This window comes from Lutra lutra, chromosome 2 (genome assembly GCF_902655055.1).
Source record: "Lutra lutra chromosome 2, mLutLut1.2, whole genome shotgun sequence".
In the NCBI taxonomy this organism is placed as follows: domain Eukaryota; kingdom Metazoa; phylum Chordata; class Mammalia; order Carnivora; family Mustelidae; genus Lutra; species Lutra lutra.
In genome coordinates, this window is record NC_062279.1 from 192,606,573 (window position 1) to 192,626,339 (window position 19,767).

At 35.9% G+C, this 19,767-nt stretch overlaps 1 pseudogene; it reads right to left on the minus strand.

The window, feature by feature from the left end:
* Positions 1-14,982: 14,982 nt before the first annotated feature.
* LOC125094179 (ADP/ATP translocase 2-like) lies at positions 14,983-15,827 on the minus strand (annotated as a pseudogene).
* Between the last annotated feature and the right edge of the window lie 3,940 nt (positions 15,828-19,767).

Here is a 19,767-nt window from a genome sequence, read left to right on the forward strand (position 1 = left end):
GGTTAATTCTTATAAGCTCATCTTTCTCAACACTAACTGATTAATGATGAAATGCACTAGAATTATTTAACTTATGACTATATAGAGTTTCAAATTTGCATTTCTCCCATAATTTGAGAATAATCCTATAGATGACACACAGGAAGACCTCTTCTACAATAAAGTTACTTAATTTAAATTAAGGTATTCAATTTAAATTACATTAGTTCTATTTAATGACTTTTCAACTGTAGCTTAGTATTTTAAATGCTTGAGGGTAGAGAACAATGGAGAATAAGAAGTTCCAGGAGAAAGGATAAGGGGCTACAGAAATATGCTATTGTATGTTTGCTGCAGTGAATTCTTAATAATTGTTATAAGCCTGAGCATCAATATAAATTGAACACAAATCCAGAGATGAATTTGATAGGACTTTCAATTTTGTGGTGATATTAGATTTATCACTGAAGCAAACATTTATCTAGCACCTGCTATGTGCCAAACACTATAAGAACATGTTGGAAACAAAAGATGAGTGAGACAAAGACATTGCATTCAAGGAACTACAGCAGAGTAGGCGAGAGAGACCCCTAATAATGCTTACCAGGCATCAGGTTTTATTCTTAGAGTTTAATGTGAATCAACCTATTTGATTCTCACCCTTATTCTGTGCAAGAGATATTTTACTCCAGTCTTAACAGATGAGGAAATTGCGATACTGAGTACTGAGGTTAGCTTGTTCAAAGTTTGCCTGGTGATTCTACTAGCCAGGAAAGGTGAGGCTGTGCCGCTTTATTTAAGAAATAACAGGATCATAAGGGTTTAAAGAATAATGGTCTATCAGATCTATTTCCTTTTTTTTTTTTTTAAGATTTTATTTATTTATTTGACATAGACACAGCGAGAGCGAACACAAGCAGGGAGAGTGGGAGGGAGAAGCGGGCTGCTGTGTGGCTCAATCACAGGCCCCTGCACTGAAGGCAGATGCTTACTGAATGACCCTCCAGGTGCCCTTTTGGGTCTATTTCTTGCGCCTGCGTCCTACTTTCCCATGGTTCAGGAAGTCCTCTTCAAAGCGGGGGCTCGGAGATCTGGGTTGCTTCCATACTGCAGCTACTGTACTGCAGCCCTAGCATCCACGACGCCTAGTTCTCAATGCCATCATGGAGGGTTGAGGGAGACTAAGGGGATTGCTTAAGGGAATGATGACCAGCCCTGGAATTGGTGAACATCATTTCCCTCATACCATTAGACATCTCAGTCACATCGTTTCAATTTGGTATAAAGGAATCTGGAAAATGTAGTTGCCTCGTGCCTTCCTGGGAGGAAATGGATCGGTGAATGTCAGACAAGTCTCTGCCACAGTGAATGAGTAGCCCAGCCAAGTCGTCAACTTAGACGGACTTACAGGGCCATGCTCTTCACCACTAACTTTTCCTTATGAGGGAACATTTGTAATGACGTGTGTTAAGTAAAGCTAAGTAGGGAAATAAATGTGAGAGTGCAAAAGGAGGGCACTTCGTAGTTAGCAAGCCTTTATCAAACTCCTACCACAATCGCATGTAACACAACAAAGTTTGGCCTTTGTTCTGAGTGCGCAGATGACCTGTTAACACTGCACTTCGTTGGTGTACCTGGGTGACTCAGCGCGTTGGGCATCTGCCTTCAGCTTAGGTCATGATCCCAGAGTCCTGGGATCAAGCCCCAGATGGGGTTCCTTGCTCAGAGGGAGACTGCTTCTCCCTCTCCCTCTGCTGCTCCCCCTACTTGTGTTCCCTTATTCTCTCTCTCTCTCTCTCTCTCTCTCTGTCAAATAAATAAATAAATAATCTTAAAAAACAAACAACCCCCCCCAAAACCACTGTACTTTGTTATAATGAAGTTGAAGTATTTCTTTGTAAAGGGAAAATAATTTTTCATAACTTTGTTATATTGTTCTTTATATATCTCACCCCAAAAAAGGGAATAAACTCTCCATCCTTTTTAATCTTATTCAACTTGAAAACTAAAATAAAATTTACACATGAAAAATAAGCATTTCTGAAAAACCAATAAAATTTAAATGCACATTAACTTAATATGACAAGTAAGATTGCTTTGCTGAAATTAAATTGCAGTTCCCATTGTGACTACGATTTTGATTGCTTTGTTGCTGGTTCCTTTGATTTTTGGCATGATCCAACTGCTGGTTGCCCTCTGTGGCTTCAAATTTCCTACCATTTTTTCCTATTATAGTAAGTGGGAAGCATTCCCTCATGTAGCCCTTCCTAGTAGCATTTGGCGTTCATTCGGCTTTGGCGCAAAATATAGTATTTACAAGTAAAGTTGGGCTCTGTCTTGTATTTATTTGCCTGTGTCATCTAAAGTAGAACTGCCTACAGGCAACTTCATTATAAATATAAATGCAAACACGGGCACTAACATTGTCTGACAGAACTCACAAATGTAATGGATATCCTTTTCATTGGGAACTTGGCAGATTTCTAAGCACACTTGGGAACATACAGGGACCTGTGAACAAATTGATAAGGAAGGCCTTCGGGGTGGCTCTTTAAAACCAGAGAAATAGCTTCTCTTGTTTTTATTAAAGAAATAATGGAGAAGAGTCTCTACAGAAGACTTGGAGCAGCTCTAGCTTTTGATCGTTGGACGAGGCTACATGTAATCTCAGCCAGCCTGGAATTTGATTCTTCATTTCCAATCCTGGCACTTTATTGTACCTGATTTGTAAACTTTGTGCTCATTTGACATAAAATATTTCCTGAAATACATATGAAAAAGTAAAACATGGGTTTGTTGCGTTGACATTGTTAAATTGATAAATTATAAACAAGGCTAAAACCTGAGATTTTGATGGACACCTGAAGTAACAGAAATTTCTAGTCTAATACAAGTTCAGGGTCTTTTATGTTTAGGGATCCGAATTTCCTGAGAGCAAAATAATGTATTATTGAATGAAATAGGAGTTCAAGCCCAAATGTGAATTTAAAGCAAGTACCTCCATTTTATTCTTCTTTTCCCTCAGTTTCTGTTGTACTTTTTTTTTTTTTTAATACCTTCCCCTCTCCTACCTTCCCTTTCTCTTACTCCTCCCTTTCTCTTTATTTACTTTCATCTGTAAGCAGGGATTACGAAATACATATTATTTGTCAGGCCTTATGCTAAGTACAGGTGATTCACAGATGCAAAGGAAGCAGTCTTGAATTTCAAAGAAATTGTGGTCTGTTAGGGAAAGTAGATGGAAAAATAATCCCTAAGGCACTGAAGGGATGAGCTGAGTTCTATATTGCCTAGGGGAGGAAACAGCTAAATTTAAGTAGGAACAATTAAATGAAGGTCAGGAGGGTAGATCAAAAGGGCTGCTAAGACCTGTCTTTTTCTTTAAGAATGGGTAGGCTACCAGGTGGCTGTGGAGATATTGGGGAGAATGACACTGTAACACACGATATAGACTAAAGAGTTATATGAACACATGGGGATTGGCTTTTACACAGATACCCTGTAGTTCTGTCCAACCCATTATTGATGGTATTGTACCTTCGTGTCCATTAAAAACACCTGAAATAGTTCATAAACAAGGAGTGATCTAAATCCTCTCCCCAAAGAGTCTAATTAGATCCATATCCCAAGACTGAGAAATCAGCATTTTATTTATTTTTTTAAAAATATTTTATTTATTTATCTGACAGACAGAGATCACAAGTAGGCAGAGAGGCAGGCAGAGAGAGAGGAGGAAGGCCTCCCTGGGATCATGACCTGAGCCGAAGGCAGAGGCTTTAACCCACTGAGCCACCCAGGCGCCCCAGAAATCAGCATTTTAAAAAACTCTGGCTGTTTCTGGAGCAGGTGACCAGGGACTGTAGATTTATAAACTCTGCCACTTTTTTTTTTAAACTCTACCATATTTTGGGTTGCAATACATTGAGAGGCCTGTCTTTGTGGTGGGGTGTGAGGCCCAATACAGTTAAATCACTCTGCACGAGAGAGGAAGAAGCTTCCAGTGGGAAGAGGCTGCGAGAAACACATTTACGGAGATATAACAGGGAAAAGAGCAAAATCTCTAAGAATTTGAGAAATGGGAGTATTTCCTGAAGTGAAATGAAGTGGGAAAAATTAGGAGAGTCAGTGTAGGGCCAAGGATGAAGAATTTCTAAGAACAGGAATTTATAATGGTTGATTTGAAGGTTGTGTGTGGGTGTGTGTGTGTGTGTGTGTGTGTGTGTGGTTTTTAAATCAAAACCTCCTTTGCTCCACCAAAGGTTTAGCAGAGACCACTGCACATACATAGTTTGCTTTGTGTGAGCCTTTTTTTTCCCCAAGAAATTGAGAAAGATGCTCAGTGAGTGACGTGCTAGACCTAACCTACACCTGCATGGATGACCCAATTTTTAAAATTTCAAGGATTTTGTGAGATGATTGTTAAATATAAGCATTGCTAAAATTTAACATATCTAAGCTTATGAGCAAGTAAATAACACCAAAAACTAAGTTAATAAATTATGAGCATATATCACTTTTTAACTATTCTACCATGTTGTTCTGTTATCATTACTTTAAAGATTATTGATGTCAATTGTATCTATCAATTGTATGTCTTTTCCCAACTCTGCATTCAGTGACCTGATATCTTCAAATCATCATGGTGGGAAAATCTGCAGCATGGAAATTGTCAAACACTACACAGAAGGCAGATTTTTTGCTTTGTTTTGCTGTTCAAGAGCTGGTTTTAAACATTGACCAGCACACCACTGTCTCAGTGGACTATTTTCCTTCTTTCCTCTTTCCTTTTTTCCTTCCTCCTTTCTTTCTCTTTTGCCCATCCAGTATTCATTCTCCTTTCTTATGGCTATAATATGCCTATTTTGCTTCTGGGAATCATCTATACCTACTTGAACTAATGGCCTGTCTACTTTGGATGACATGATGCAGTGGAGAATAGGATTTAGGGTAAACCAATCCACACATTCATTCTATCAGCCACAAATAATTCAAGGAAATGTATTTGACTCAAGTCAGGCTAGTCACAGTCGAAACTTCTGCTTGAAATTCCAGGATTTCTGTTAATCTTGTCTTCTGAATATAAATCTCCAGGGTAACAGCTTAGTGGTTGCTGGAATTAATTTAGGGGCTAAGAGGGAAGATGGCTTGAGAATGAAGCCAAGACTGAAAAAGAAACTACAAGCACAGAAAGTAAAGTGGACCCTGGTTATATCATTTGAGCCCTAGATTAAGTTACATCTGGACTATTCACCTCCTTGAGCCAATAAATTGCTTTTTTTTTTTTTCATTAAGTACACTTGGGAGTGCTTTTTTGCATTAGTTATATAAAACTTTTAACTGAAACAGACTGAGCCTTGTGTTTTGGTCAAAATAGTCCAAAACAGAGAGTTTGTATCGGCTGGTGAGATAATCCACAAACTGGAGGAGGAAGAGTTCAAAGTCTATGGAGATGGCAAGGATACATACATGTGTGGAAAAAACAGAGCTTTCAGGTTTGACAACTGGTAATGATCACGCTACTTACTATGCCTAACTTTACTCTCCATTAGCTTTTGGCCTTTTAATAGTAGTTACTTTTCATTTTATTCTTATGCAGTTATAGAACCTGTATTTTCTTGGTTTGTTTTATGTATTGTGTCTGAAGAGTTAGTTAAAATAGAAATTTCTTGAAGTCAAATCTGTATCGTTTTGTTTGGGTTTTAACTTGACATCACTGAGTGTTCAATAAATGCTGTTGACTGACACACTCTGGCTTATTGCATCTTAGAGGTATTTTAATTTCAAAATTTTCCTGTATTTCCATTATTTTAGGACTCTTGGAAAATTGTATATTACCCTAAAGTGCTTCGGTGAAAAAATGTATAATAAGTTGGGCAAATTAGATCAATAAACTCTATCTGTGATAACTTATAAAGAAGGAGCTTAGGGGAAATGATAGAAAATAAATTTTCCTATTAAGAAATTCATGCATTAAGTGAGACTTAAAATAGTTTGTTCCTAGGGTGACCTAGGAATTTGTCTCTTATGCTAGTGAAATTATTAATAGTACTCCCTTCTCAATAACATCCAGTTTGAATGATAAATTACATTACCTTGTCATTATTCCAGTAGTTCCTAAATGTGGATGAGGATCTGAATTCTGTGGGGACAGTATTTTTTTAATATAGCATACTTTAAATATATAAAAATAATGTAAAACACAATAACAGTAACCCATATGCCCACAACCAAAATTTGACAAATGTTAAACATTTTACTATATTTTCCTTAAATTTTTTTAAGAAAAAACAATACTACAGTTAGAATTAAAGAATATCTTACCCGAGTTCTACTATCTTATCACCCTTTCTCCAGAAATAACCTTAAATTGTTGGCATATGCCCTGATTATACATGCATTTATAATTTGGTTATGTATATATTAAAGAGTTAGATTATAGTAATTTGCATATAGTTTAGTACTGTATATGGAAAAGTTACTAAAACAAACAAAAGCCACAATATATGCTATTATGGGGACATTTTAAAACATGTGACTATCTGAGCATGTCTCTTGTATATTAACTCAATGCTTTGAGGTTAGGACCGGAAATATATGTTGATGCCAAAATGATTCTATTATTCCAACAGCCTTGGAAAATGTGATTATTGTCATATCCCACACTAATTTATTAATTTAATTATTAATTTATTATTAATTAAATGCTTATTTAAATTTAAAGCATCTAGGGGTGCCCAGGTGGCTCAGTCAGTTGAGCATCCAACTCTTGGTTTCAGCTCAGGTCATAATCTCATGGGTTCTGAGACAGAGCCTGGGCCAGGGGTTGGGGGGTGATAGGGTGGGGAAGAGGGCTTTGTGCTCAGTGGGAATTCTCTCCTTGTACACCTCCCTATACTCGTGTGCACATGTGTGCTCTCTTTCTCTCAAATAAGCTTTTAAAAAATAACTTGGTTTGATGGGCTAGAGATTCAGTATTGAATATGCACACTAAACCCCAGGTATTTCACCCCAAGCTGACATCTGACATCCTAAATAGGTCAATTTTTCAGTTGGATTTTTCAATTCTTTTAAAATATAACCTAGTATAATTTCCCATTATGATTTCAGTATATTAATTTCACATTCGTTTTCAGGGGCGAGATGACCATGGAACTTATACCTATTATTTCAATTCCCAAATGACAGTGAGCCAATTAAATTGTGCAGTAGTTAGCACAAGATGCACAATTAACAGAATTTTTTAATATACTAAAAATTAAATTTAAGAACTACTTAGATGATTAAGAGCTGATACATATTTATATTTTAAAAAAGGCCCAAAACATTTTGGAAACCATTAACTGGTTCAGAGACTAAATGTAGAGCGTATGCTCTTGACATAGTGAATAAAGAAAGGATGCTAGGGAAAGCCTCAACAATGGGCTTTTAGAATAGAAATAATTAAAATAGAATATAAAGCTATAAACCTAAGTAAGTTGCAGATTCCTGATATGCACTGAAAGGTATCTTATTTCAAAGAGTTTACTAAACTTATTGAAATCATTATGGTATCCTATATTTGACTTCCTTAATCATTGACTGTTTTGTCTTTCTTTAACCAAAATCAACTCATCTGGTGTGCTATGAGTATGTGAGTGTTTATACAATTGTCCTTGAGCCCTAAAGGGAATTTAGGATTCATTTCTTATAATGGTACTAATGGTAGAAAACAATTTAGAAGACAAACTTTGAGACTCTGCCAGAAAATTCCAAGTGATATATTTTAAATATTTACATGTGTATTTACATGAGAATTCATTGATAGAGTCTCACCACCATCCTTCATCAATCAGGCATCAATCAGAGTTAATTGGAAAGGCAGGGACACATTCTCAAAATTTCATCAAAAGATTTAATAATGTCATTTTCTGTTTCTAAAAGTTACAATGAATTTGGCACCTCATCTTTTTACTTAGTCTTTTGGAGTCTCAAGATAATAGAAAGGGAATAATGGAATGGATAGGATAATTTGGGAAGAAATTGTGTTTGCAACCACGCTATCAAATAAATCACCCTCTAAGGGAGACAACAATAGAAAAGATTTTGGCTCTAGCAATTGGATAAAGATAAGCATTCAAAATGAGACAACCAGGGCTAGGGTAGATAATAGCTTGTCCATCAGGGGCAATGTTGCCAATTAATGCTAATAGCATATAGAATTTCACAATATTGCTGCTGGCCATGCTTAGAATATTGTTAACGTCAGTATGCCTATCCTTTATTAAACATCTAGAATGAATAGGTGGGGAAAAATTGAATCAAAGCTTCTTTATTGAAGGTAAAGGAGATTTTAATGAGAATCAGTCTAAAAGAAATGTTTTAGAAGAAAACAGAGATGGTTTCACATTTTTCTTGATTATGTAGAGAGTTCTCAGTTGTGGGCTGACAAAAGTTTTGACCCCATTAATCTACTAATTAAATATTACAAGTGCCTGGGCCTTTTGGAACACCAGAGATAATAGAAGTGTTAAGACAGTTGAGGCCACTGCCAGTTAAAGTACCCCTTGGTAAGCATACAGGATGCTATGTGAGCATGAAAGAAAGTTATTTAACTCAGACTTGAGGGTCAGGAAATGCTTTCCAGAGAGAGACACCCAACTGAACTGAAAGAAAGGTTTTGAGTTAAGCTAAAAGAATGATGATGCCAGCATTAAGATTCCTGGTAAATTTAACAGCATACACAAAGACCTGTAACAAGGATAATATGCTTAGATAACTAAAAGAAGTTTACTTTGATGGAATCCTATGAGAAGCAGCAATTCAAAGTAGTTAGGGACATAGCTGATAAATCATGCAATCGTAGAAATTTGAATTTTATTATAGAAACTCTGAATAGATATTGAGGACCAGGCATGATCAGGCTTGGGTTTTAGAGAGATTTCTTTTGGGAAAATGATTAAGTGAAGACACAACTGGAGGCAGGTGGGGATTTCAGTGGTCCAGGTGAGTCTGGACAAAGATAGTGACAGGCAGGAGTACTAAGAAGATTTGACAGATTTCAGGGATAGTGCTGATAGACCTGGGTGATTAATTGGATGAGGTCAATGATGAGGGAGCAAAAGGAATGAAGAGTAGCATCTGCTCCACATTGAATGTTTGTGTAGGTAGGTGGTACTATAATAGAGAGGTGCCCTTGAATGCAGTAGAAATTGTTGAAGCAGAAGATTATTTGAGAACATTAAAATTAAGTATAAGTCAAATCTTTATGACAGGAGTTAGTGCATTTAGAATCTGATGTTCATAGGAGTTTCTTGAGCTGCAGTTAGTTTGATGAGAATCACTAAGATCTAGATATTAACTAGAATTGTTAAGAGGGAGTGAGATGTCTCAGGATACAAAAAGAAAGATGAAAGCTCAGCAAAGAGTTCTCCCAAGATAAACTAACAGAAAAGCATTTCTGAAAAAGGAAAATTGCAGGGATTTGTCATGAAGAGTTGAAGTTACAAAATGTCAGAAGGATCAGGACATGGAGAGAGATTTGTTTGTTACAGGGTGGGGCTGCCACACAATGGGATGGGAAGGGAGGGGTCGGTTAGATATGGGGACACATTGAGTTGCAACAACTAAATCAATTTATGTTTATGATACTAACCTCAGAGCAGGAAGCATGTTGAGATTACCGGACCCCATGTGTTGAAAGGAGTACTTCCAGTGGTTTCCTGGCAGGTGAATTTGATGTCCTGGTCTCCTACAGATGCTTTATTTTCAGAAACTATGTTGACATTTGATCAACACAGAGCTAGAATTCTGATAAAAAGAATCAATTTCATATTTTCCATTGGTGTGGTTTCAATATTTCAATAGTCACAGTCTAAAGGGTGTGTCTTTTTTACAGAAGAATGGGATAGCAAAGCCATCAAGCATCAGATTTCAGAGATTTAGTCAGTCCTACCAATTTTTAAATTTAAGGATTTAAATGATTCTATTAGAAATTATGACTCCCATAGTTTCCTTCTTTCTGTTTATAACAATACAAAATAAAGATTGGTATTTTTGTTCTTTACTTCGTATTTAGTACTAGGACTAGGACTAGTACTTAGTACTCTTAGTATTTAAAAAAAAAGATTTACTTATTTATTTTAGAGAGCGAGAGAGCAGGAATGAGAGGGACAGAAGGAGAAGGAGAGAGAGAGAATCTCAAGCAGACTCCACATGAGTGTGAAGCCCGACTTGGGGCTCTGTCTCACAACCATGAGACCATGACCTGAGCCGAAACCAAAAGTCAGATGCTTAACTGATTGCACCACCCAGCTGCCCTACTCTTAGCATTTTTGCCAAAATTTTATGAAATATGTGAATTTTAAAATCACCATTCTTCAGGAACATGTATTTTTTAAAAAGTAATAATAATTGTCACCCAAGAATCCTTTTTGTTGTGCTGCTCTTTGAGAATCTGAGTAATAATGATACTGGAAAATATATGGGAACAGAAGTTTAATAATGACAGTTTTAGTTCCTAAAATACATTATCTTTGAAGATGAGATCTGCTTCCACATTTAAAAAAAAAAAGTCTTTATAAATCCTTTTTAGATTATAATTCACACTTTGATCTTACATTCCAGTTTATCTTTTGAAATGTGCATTGTCGTTGACAACAAACTGTACTGCCTATCATAGCTTAAATCAAAGGACTTATTATTTCTATTATCTGAGAATTAGGCATGAATTTATGGGAGATAAAGATACTTGTGTTTTCAGATCAGTCGTCACAGCAACAAGTACTAGAACTGATCTGTGAAACTAATGAGATTCTGACAAATATTTTCACTGAAAATTAATATTTTGTTTTGCTCTTTAGAATAGGCTATATTTTTGTTTCCTCCAGTATATTTAAATGAACTCTTCTGTTCCTTGCAAGAAGCATTGAAAGATTATGTAAGAGATTACATACTAATATTTAGACCCAACAAATTTCTTATTTTTTTTTTCTTGGTATATAAATTAGGACAGAAACCCACTGTGCCTGACCAAAGTAAACCTGAAGTGCAAAAACCTAATGGCTTATTTTTTTTCTTATGTAAAGTTAGATGCAAGTCAAGCAGCCTTTTTTATCTTCAGGCTGCACCATGTGGATCTCATAGCACTCAGGACACAGTGCTAAGGAAGAGGAACACCAGTGGTGAACAGCTTTGGCCAGGAAGGATCTTTGCTTACTTTTGTTTACGGTCCATTGACCAGAACAGGTTAAATAACTGCAACTTATCTATAAAAAGGATGGAGAAAGCAGAGGATAAACCAAGAAGTACTGAGCGCTGATTGCTTTGGTCACACTATAGGAATCCTAGAACGGGAGAATAGTTGAAGAATCCAGACTCTGGAAAGCCTGAAACAAAGGAATCTGGGAAACTAGAGATCTCTGAGGAAGGAAGGAAGTCCTTGGAGAACACACACCTTTCTGCTCTCTTCTGACTCTTTTTTGCTTGGATCATTCATTCACTCATGTAATTATAATTGTTTATTACTTATGTTATTAAACTGATTTATAGGAACTTTGTATATATACCAGATATGAGTTCTTTTAAAATTATGTGTTGCCTATATACCTTTGTATTCTTTGACTTGGTATTTCACTACCTTAATTTATTAATAAATTAACTAATTTGATGAACTGATATTCTTAATTTTATCATTTTCCCTGATAGTATTATCTGTAACTTATTTAAAAGCTATTTTTATATGAGAATATGAAAATATTCTTTTATATTATTTTCCCAGTTTTTTATTTCCCTTTTATATTTATGTCCATAATCTCCATGAAACACTTTTTTTTGTAGGCTGTGAATGTAAATCTAATTTTTCTTTTAACTTTTAAGAATATCCAATTTCCCAGCATCATACACTGAGAAGAGTATCCTCTCTTCATTGCTCTACAGTGAAGAGTATCCTCACTTCGTTATTTATTTTATTTATTTATTTATTTATCTATTTATTTATTTAAGATTTTATTTATTTATTTGACAGAGAGAGATCACAAGTAGACAGAGAGGCAGGCAGAGAGAGAGAGAGAGAGAGAGAGAGAGAGGGAAGCAGGCTCCCTGCTGAGCAGAGAGCCCGATGTGGGACTCGATCCCAGGACCCTGAGATCATGACCTGAGCTGAAGGCAGCGGCTTAACCCACTGAGCCACCCAGGTGCCCCTATTTATTTATTTTTAAAGATTTTATTTATTTATTATTAGTCTTTCATTTGAGAGAGAAAGTGAGAGATAGTGTGAGCAGAGGCAGGAGAGAGGGAGAAGCAGGCTCCGTGCTGAGCAGGATCATGGCACTGGATCCCAGGACCCTGAGATCATGACCTGAACCGAAGGCAGACACTTAACCAACTGAGCCACCAAGATGCCCCTACAGTGTAGGTTTTTTTTTTTTTAAATCAAGTCTTCTGGGACGCCTGGGTGGCTCAGTTGGTTAAGTGGCTGCCTTCGGCTGGGGTCATGATCCCAGCGTCCTGGGATCGAGTCCCACATTGGGCTCCTTGCTCAGCGGGGAGCCTGCTTCTCCCTCTGCTTCTGCCTATGCTCACTCTCTCTGACAGATAAATAAATAAAATCTTAAAAAAAAAATCAAGTCTTCTTTTAAATATGCACAGGTCTTTATTTTTTTTTTCAATTCTGTTATATTATTCTATTTTTCTATCATCATGCCAATGTTACACATAGTAATACAGCTTTGTAAGTCTTAAAATCTGGGGAGGCAAGTTTTACTAATTGTCTTCTTCAAGGGTTCTTTTGGCTGTTATTGGCCTGTAAATTTTCTGTTTAAATGTCAGATTCAGTTTGTCCTATCATACACACACACACACACACACACACACACACACGTACACACACACATTCTATTGAGATTATTGGGAATGTGTTAAATCTATGGAAACTAGTTGATAATGGGCACCTTTAAAAAATTAAATCTATAAATATATGAACAAGGTATATCCTATTATCTTATGGTCTTTTATTTCTGTCAATGAAAGTTCACAATTTTCTTAATAGAGGCCTTGCACATCTAATGTTACATTTATTCCTAGGTACTTGACTACTAATTTTTTTGTTGTTGTATTATGTTAGTCATCATACAATACATCATATTATAGTTTTTGGTGTAGTGTTCCAAGATTTATTGTTTATGTATAACACCCAGTGCTCCACGCAATACATGCCTTCCTTAATACCCATCACAGACTCACCCATCACCCTACCCACCTCCCCTCTAAATCCCCCAGTTTGTTTCTCAGAGTCCATAGCCTTTCAGGGTTTATCTTTCCCTCTGATTTCCCCCCACTTCATCTTTCCTTTCCTTCTTCTAATGTCCTCCATGTTATTCCTTATGTTTCATAAGTAAGTGAAACCATATGGTAATTGACTTTCTCTGCTTGACTTATTTCACTTAGTATAATCTCCTCCAGTCCCATCCATGTTGATGCAAAAGTTGGGTATTCATCCTTTCTTATAATTGAATACTAATTTTTAGATGATTTTCTATGATATTCTCTGTAATGGTATATTTTTATAGACATTCTATCAGATTAAGAAATTTTCCTTCTATTCCATTTTGCTATAACTTGGATTTTATTAAATGTTTTTGTATGTATTAAGATATATGATTTTCTCTTTATTAATGAAGAAAAATACATTTTTGAGCCTACCTCATAGTCTTGGAATTAAATGAACTTGGTTTTAATGTTTTACCATTTTTTACATTATTGTTTTCAGTTTGCTAATACTTTGTTTAGGATTTTTGCTTGGGGTTGCGATTGGTCTTTAACTTACTCCTTTTACTATTCTTCTCACCTTTTTTTTTTTTTTTAATTTACAGTTGGCCAAGCTCATTAGGTGAATTTTATTCTAATCTTTGAAAAAGAATGTGTATTGGTATTACATTTTTCTTAAGTGTTTGGTAACATTTATCAGAGAATCTCTCTTGGCACAGATTTTCTCATTCAGTTTTAATTTATCAATCCAGTGTCTTTCATAGTTAAATAACAATTCAGATTTTCTATATCTTTTGTGTCATTTTTTTATAAATTATGAAATTACCATGAACTTAATATATATACATTTGAAATCAATTTAGTTATAAAATTGTTTATAAGTTCCTCATTATTTTCCTAGTAACATAGGATCTGTCGTGAGGACTTTTCTAAGCCCCAACCTGAGTATTTGTAGCTTCTCTCCTTTTCTTGTCCTTCAACTTCACTAGAGGTTTGTAGATTTTATGTTTAGTGGTTGATTTTTGTTTGTTTTGTTTGTTTTTTCCAGATAAGCTACTTTTGACTTTGTGGGCCCTATGATATGTAATATTATATATAATAAGTTATTATATAATATATATATTCTACTTTAGCTATGTTCTATTATTTATTTATTTTTTTACTTTATTTCAGTCTGTTTTGTTCTTTGTTTTCCAATTTTTAGATGAATGCTTGACTCACTTTTTCCTCTTTCTTAACATATGCATGCCTGTTACGTGTTTTCAGAAGAAACACACGCTCAAGTGGTGCCTGGGTGGCTCAGCTGGTTAAGCAACTGCCTTCGGCTCAGGTCATGATCCTGGAGTCCCAGGATTGAGTCCCACATGGGGATCCCAGCTCAACAGGGAGTCTGCTTCTCCCTCTGCCTCTTCCCACTCTCGTGTACTCTCTCTCATTCTCTCTCTCAAATAAATAAATAATTAAATATTAAAAAAAAAAGAAACACATGCTCAAAAGAACCCATTTTAGTTCATTTCCTTTTAAAAAAATATTTCAGATTTCTTTTTCTTCAAATTTATCAGGAGTGACTGAAATAAAAAATATAATTGAGTCACATCTCAATGGAAATAGCTTTAAGGGACAACTGGTCAGATGAATATTATTGCTTCCCATATTCAAGCAGTAAATAGTTACTATTGATAAATAGCTAGCTGTCTGTCTGGAATGCTTAAGATACGTTATATAATACGACATGACTATTGGGGGGCATTAGGAAATAACTTATGTGAAATTCTTAATTTCGTCATATAAGATGAGCACAAAGGCACTCGCTTGTGCCCCTGAGGACGTTGGACCTTGCACCTTTGAAAAAAGCTTTGGCTCCTTCATCATGAGCAACCTTCCTCCAGCAGTCAAGCACGTCAGTTCCTTTGTCTCCTTGCTGCATTATCATTTGACAATGAACAGTGTTCCAACCAAGCAACCACTGTGGCAAATTTTTACAATCATCCAGCTGATAAAGATATGTGTATTCTTGGGATCTGGAAGCACTCCCTTTGCAGTGTCATAGATACCCAAGGAGGCAGCTTGGGTAGATAACGCCATTAAAGCCATAGTGCAGGCCCTTAATCATATCACATTTGCAGATCTCAACCAGGTAGTCATCTGAGAATCCCTTTCAGCCCCAGCTTTGCCCACATCAACTGGTAGACTGGTACGGGCAAAATTAAGAGGATAAACAAAACACAAGTGTGTGGCCCCAGCAGCACCACCTGATGTCAGATTTCCTGTGAATTATCACCAAATCTTGGTTCTCTTGTCCACACCATCCAGGAAGATCTGCTTGATTTATCTTTGAAGGCAAAGTTGAGAGCTTGGGTGGAGAAGTATCTAATGATGTTGACCAGGTTACCATGCTAGAAGGACAGGGCTTCCTGCTCCTTGGGGTTGTGAACCATGCCATCCATAATGCTCTTGTATTGCTTATCTGCAGTGATTTGCTTGTGGGAATGCTACACCTGTAGCAGCAGCTTGACCCACTGGAAGGATGCTACCATGGACTTGGTGATGGGCAGGGCCACTCTACCTTCTAGGAAGTCCTTGGTGAAGTTCAAGGTCCCTGGCATCTGTCACGCTGAAAGGAAAAAGGAGGTGGGCAACTCAGGTACTGCAATAGACACCAGCTGGGACTCTAGGACTCAGCTTCTGATTCTGATATCTAATATTTTCATTTTCAATAATATCAACATATGTTTTAATTTTTTCCATTATGATTTCCAAACATTTGGATATTTTTAGTTACTTTTGTTATTGATTTCTAGTAAAAGTTGATTATGGGCAGAAAATAAACTTTTCAATTCTTTGAAATATTTTGAGACTTGATTTATAGACCAGTACACAGTCAATTTTGTTTTGTTTTTGAAGTTTTTATTTATTTATTTCAGAGAGAGGGAATGAGTGGGAGGATGGGCAGAGGGGGAGGGAGAGGGAGAGAGAATCTCAAGCAGACTCAGCACAGAGACCTGGCACCCAACACCCTTCCATCATACAACCCTGACCTCATGACCCCACAGAAATCAAGAGTCCCACACTTAACTGACTGAGCCACCCAGGCACCCCTACAGTCGATTAAAAAAAAAAAAGATTTCATATGTGCTTGCCAGTAGATGCATTCTGCAGTTAGCTGTTTAATTATCATGGTTGTACAAATATTCTGCTTTCCCTCAGTTCTTCCATTTATATCTAGAGAGAAATATTAAAAGCTTCCACTGTCATCATAGATTTTCCATTTATCCTTGTACTTATGTCAATATTTGCTTTTCAATATTCAAGTATAGTTATCAGATTTAAGAAATTAAAATGTTTATGTGGTCCTGGTGAATTGAACTCTTATTATTATGAAGTGATCCTCTTGATTTCTAATAATGCCTTTGCCTTAATACTGATGTCTACTGATATTAATATATCCAAGCCAGCAATCTGTTGCTCTTTGTATAATTATTTTTTCTAGCATTTAACTTACAAATCTATATCCTTTATGTCTAAATTATTAATGTTTAAATATTTTTCCATAAACAATAAGGATTTACAAAAGGCAACTGATAATTTTTAAAAAATAGAATATTGACTTTTTATATTTAAAGTAATTTTTGATATTAGACTTTATAGTTTTTTATCACAACATGTTTTCATTTGTTCTGCTTCTTATTTCTTTTCTTCCCCCCCCTTTTTTTAAACCATTGCATTTTTTACCCCTGCTGGATTAGTTTAAATTTATAAAATCAATTTCTCTTTAGTTGTTATTACAGATATTACCATATGCTCCCACGACTTATCAGAGCCTTAGGCTGATAAATTGTTTTACTCTTCCCAGATAATATAAGGACAATAGAGCAGTTTAACTTCCATTAAACCCCACCAGCCATGGTTGTACTACATTTACTATACTCTTTCTCTCTCACAGATTGTTTTTCTGCATGAAAAACTTTCTTTGGTATGTTGTTAAGGTTAGGGCTGCTGGGGGTAAATTCACCCAGTTGTTTGTTTGTTTGTTTTTGCTTTTGTTTTCCAATCTCAAATTGTCTTTGTCTATCCTCATCCTTGGAAAGTATTTTCCCCAGGTACTGAATTTTAGGTTGGTAAGTTATTTTCTCTCAGTCCCTTCAGAGAAAACTTTATTACATTTGGTTTCTATTTTTGCTCTTGAGAAGTCAGCTAAACATCTAATTGCTCCCTTTTTGGAGGTAATCTTTTTTTTTTTTCCCCTCAGTAATTGTTTCTACCATTTTGTCTCCCCCACCCCCGGTAGTTTTTATGTGGTATGGTATGTGTAGATTTCTTTTCATTTACCTGCTGGAGATACAATAGACTTCCCATTCATAATTTCACCAAAAATTTCATACCACATTGTATTCTCCAAGATCCTAATTAAATCCTTGTTACAACTTTTATCTTTATCCTGTGTTTTCTCTTTGTTATTTCTTACTCTTTTGATGCTTTGTAGCTTCATTTGTTTAATTTCTTATTTTTTCCCTTAAATTAACTCTTTCCAGTTGTCTCAGTCTGTTGACTGTAGCATTTATCATACTATTCTAGAAATTCTATTTGATTTTTTTCAGATCCATTCAATCATTTTATATAATTTTTAGCTTCTTGCTTAAATATTCAAGTGTGACACTCCTATTTATTTACTTATTATTATTTTAAAACGATTTTATTTATTTATTTGTCAGAGAGAGAGAGAGAGAGAGCACAAGCAGGGGAAGCTGTAGACAGCAAGAAGCAGGCTCCCTGCTGAGCAAGGAGCCTGATGCTGGACTTGATCCCAGGATCCCGGGTTCATGACCCAAGTCGAAGGCAGATGCTTAACTGACTGAGCCATTCAGGCATCCCTTTACTTATTATTTTTTTCTTTAATATTTGTTTATATATTTGACCAGAGAGATAGAAAGAGAGACAGCAAACATGAATGGAGGGAGGGAGAGAGGGAAAGGGAAAGAATCCTCCAACTGACTTCCTGCTGAGCACAAAGCCCTATATGGGGCTTGATCTCAGGACCCTGAGATCCTGACCTGAGTTGAAATCAAAAGTTGGACCCTTAACTGACTGAGCCACCCAGGTACCCCCCTCTTTATTTTTAAACATCGCAGGCATAGCTGTTTTACAATTTAGTCACAAGTGACTCCAGTGTTCGAGTTCTTCTGTCTCTGTGTCCTCCCCCAATCTCTCTGCTTAGTTGGGAAAAAAAAAAAATATATATATATATATACATATATATATATGTATATATATATATGTACATATGTACATATATATATATATAGAATAAATTTTTTGATGATAAGATATTGTTTTCTTCCTTCAAGAATTATTCTAGACACATAAGGACACTAGTAAATCAGTTTTTCCTTCATCTAAATTCAGATTCAAGGTTTTCTGGTCGACCCAGATGATTTGAATATTAGGTATAGTAGGGATAGTTTAATTCTAGTTAATCTTACTTCTGGGGTAAAACCATTTCAGTAGTTGATAGCCGTGGTGGGAATGATTTAGTAGTTCCCCAAGTAGAGACCAAGTAGATCAAGGTTTTTGATCACCTAATCCTGTGAGGCTGTAAAATTTTTAGCCCAGCTTCCTGATTTCATCTTCTGGAAAGGAAAATGACCTTGGAACAAAGGCAGCTTGAATGTAGGTCTAACTTCTTTCTCTGAATTCCAAAACATCTGGTTTTACTCAACCTGCTAATTCTTACCAACTTATTCTTATCTAGTAAAACTAAGAATTTTGTTTTTAATTTGTCTTACTTGTAAAGTTGCTTTCAGCAGGAAGGTTGGTCACAATTACCTAGATGCTCATTATTAAAAGTGGAATTATTTTGGACATTTTAATTTTTCCTTTTGTGAAGTGATCAGGCATTACAGGGACTCATTGTTATATAGGGATCTTAGACACAGTTTGTGTCCTTGCAAGGACCCAGGTCCTTAACTTCTGCTTCCATAGGCCAGTGAAATCTATCACAGGAAAAGCATTGAACCATTGAATCAAGATCAGAGTCAATAGCCCCTAAGACTATAATGGTATCTCCTAGTAAATTTGTCTGTTGTTTCATATTCCTTCTCTACTTATTCACAAAGGGAATCCTTCCTGCTTTTCCTTTCTTCCTCCACCTATCGCTCCCTTTTCCCCTCCTTCCCTCCATCCTTTCTCTCTCCTTCTTTTTTTCCTTCCTTTTCTCCTTTCAAATAATTCATACTCCAGGAAAGTATTCTTCACAGACCAAAATATCTAGACACTTGAGTAGTACAACACTGTCAGGAGAAAGGTAGCAAATCGTTAGATTCTTATATCATGAAAGATGAATTTTTGGAATAGGGTATGGGTGACGCCATTTAGTTAGAAGGGTGATCTTTTTTTTTTTGTCTTTTATTTTAATTTATTTTATTTTTTGCAGTTTAGTTTCACTGGTTAGTATTTGTGCTCTGTGATGGAATGCTAGAGAATAGCATGTATAGGAATGAAGTCATAATCAGTTTGATTAAGGTGAATGGTCACTAAGTTATGGCTTAA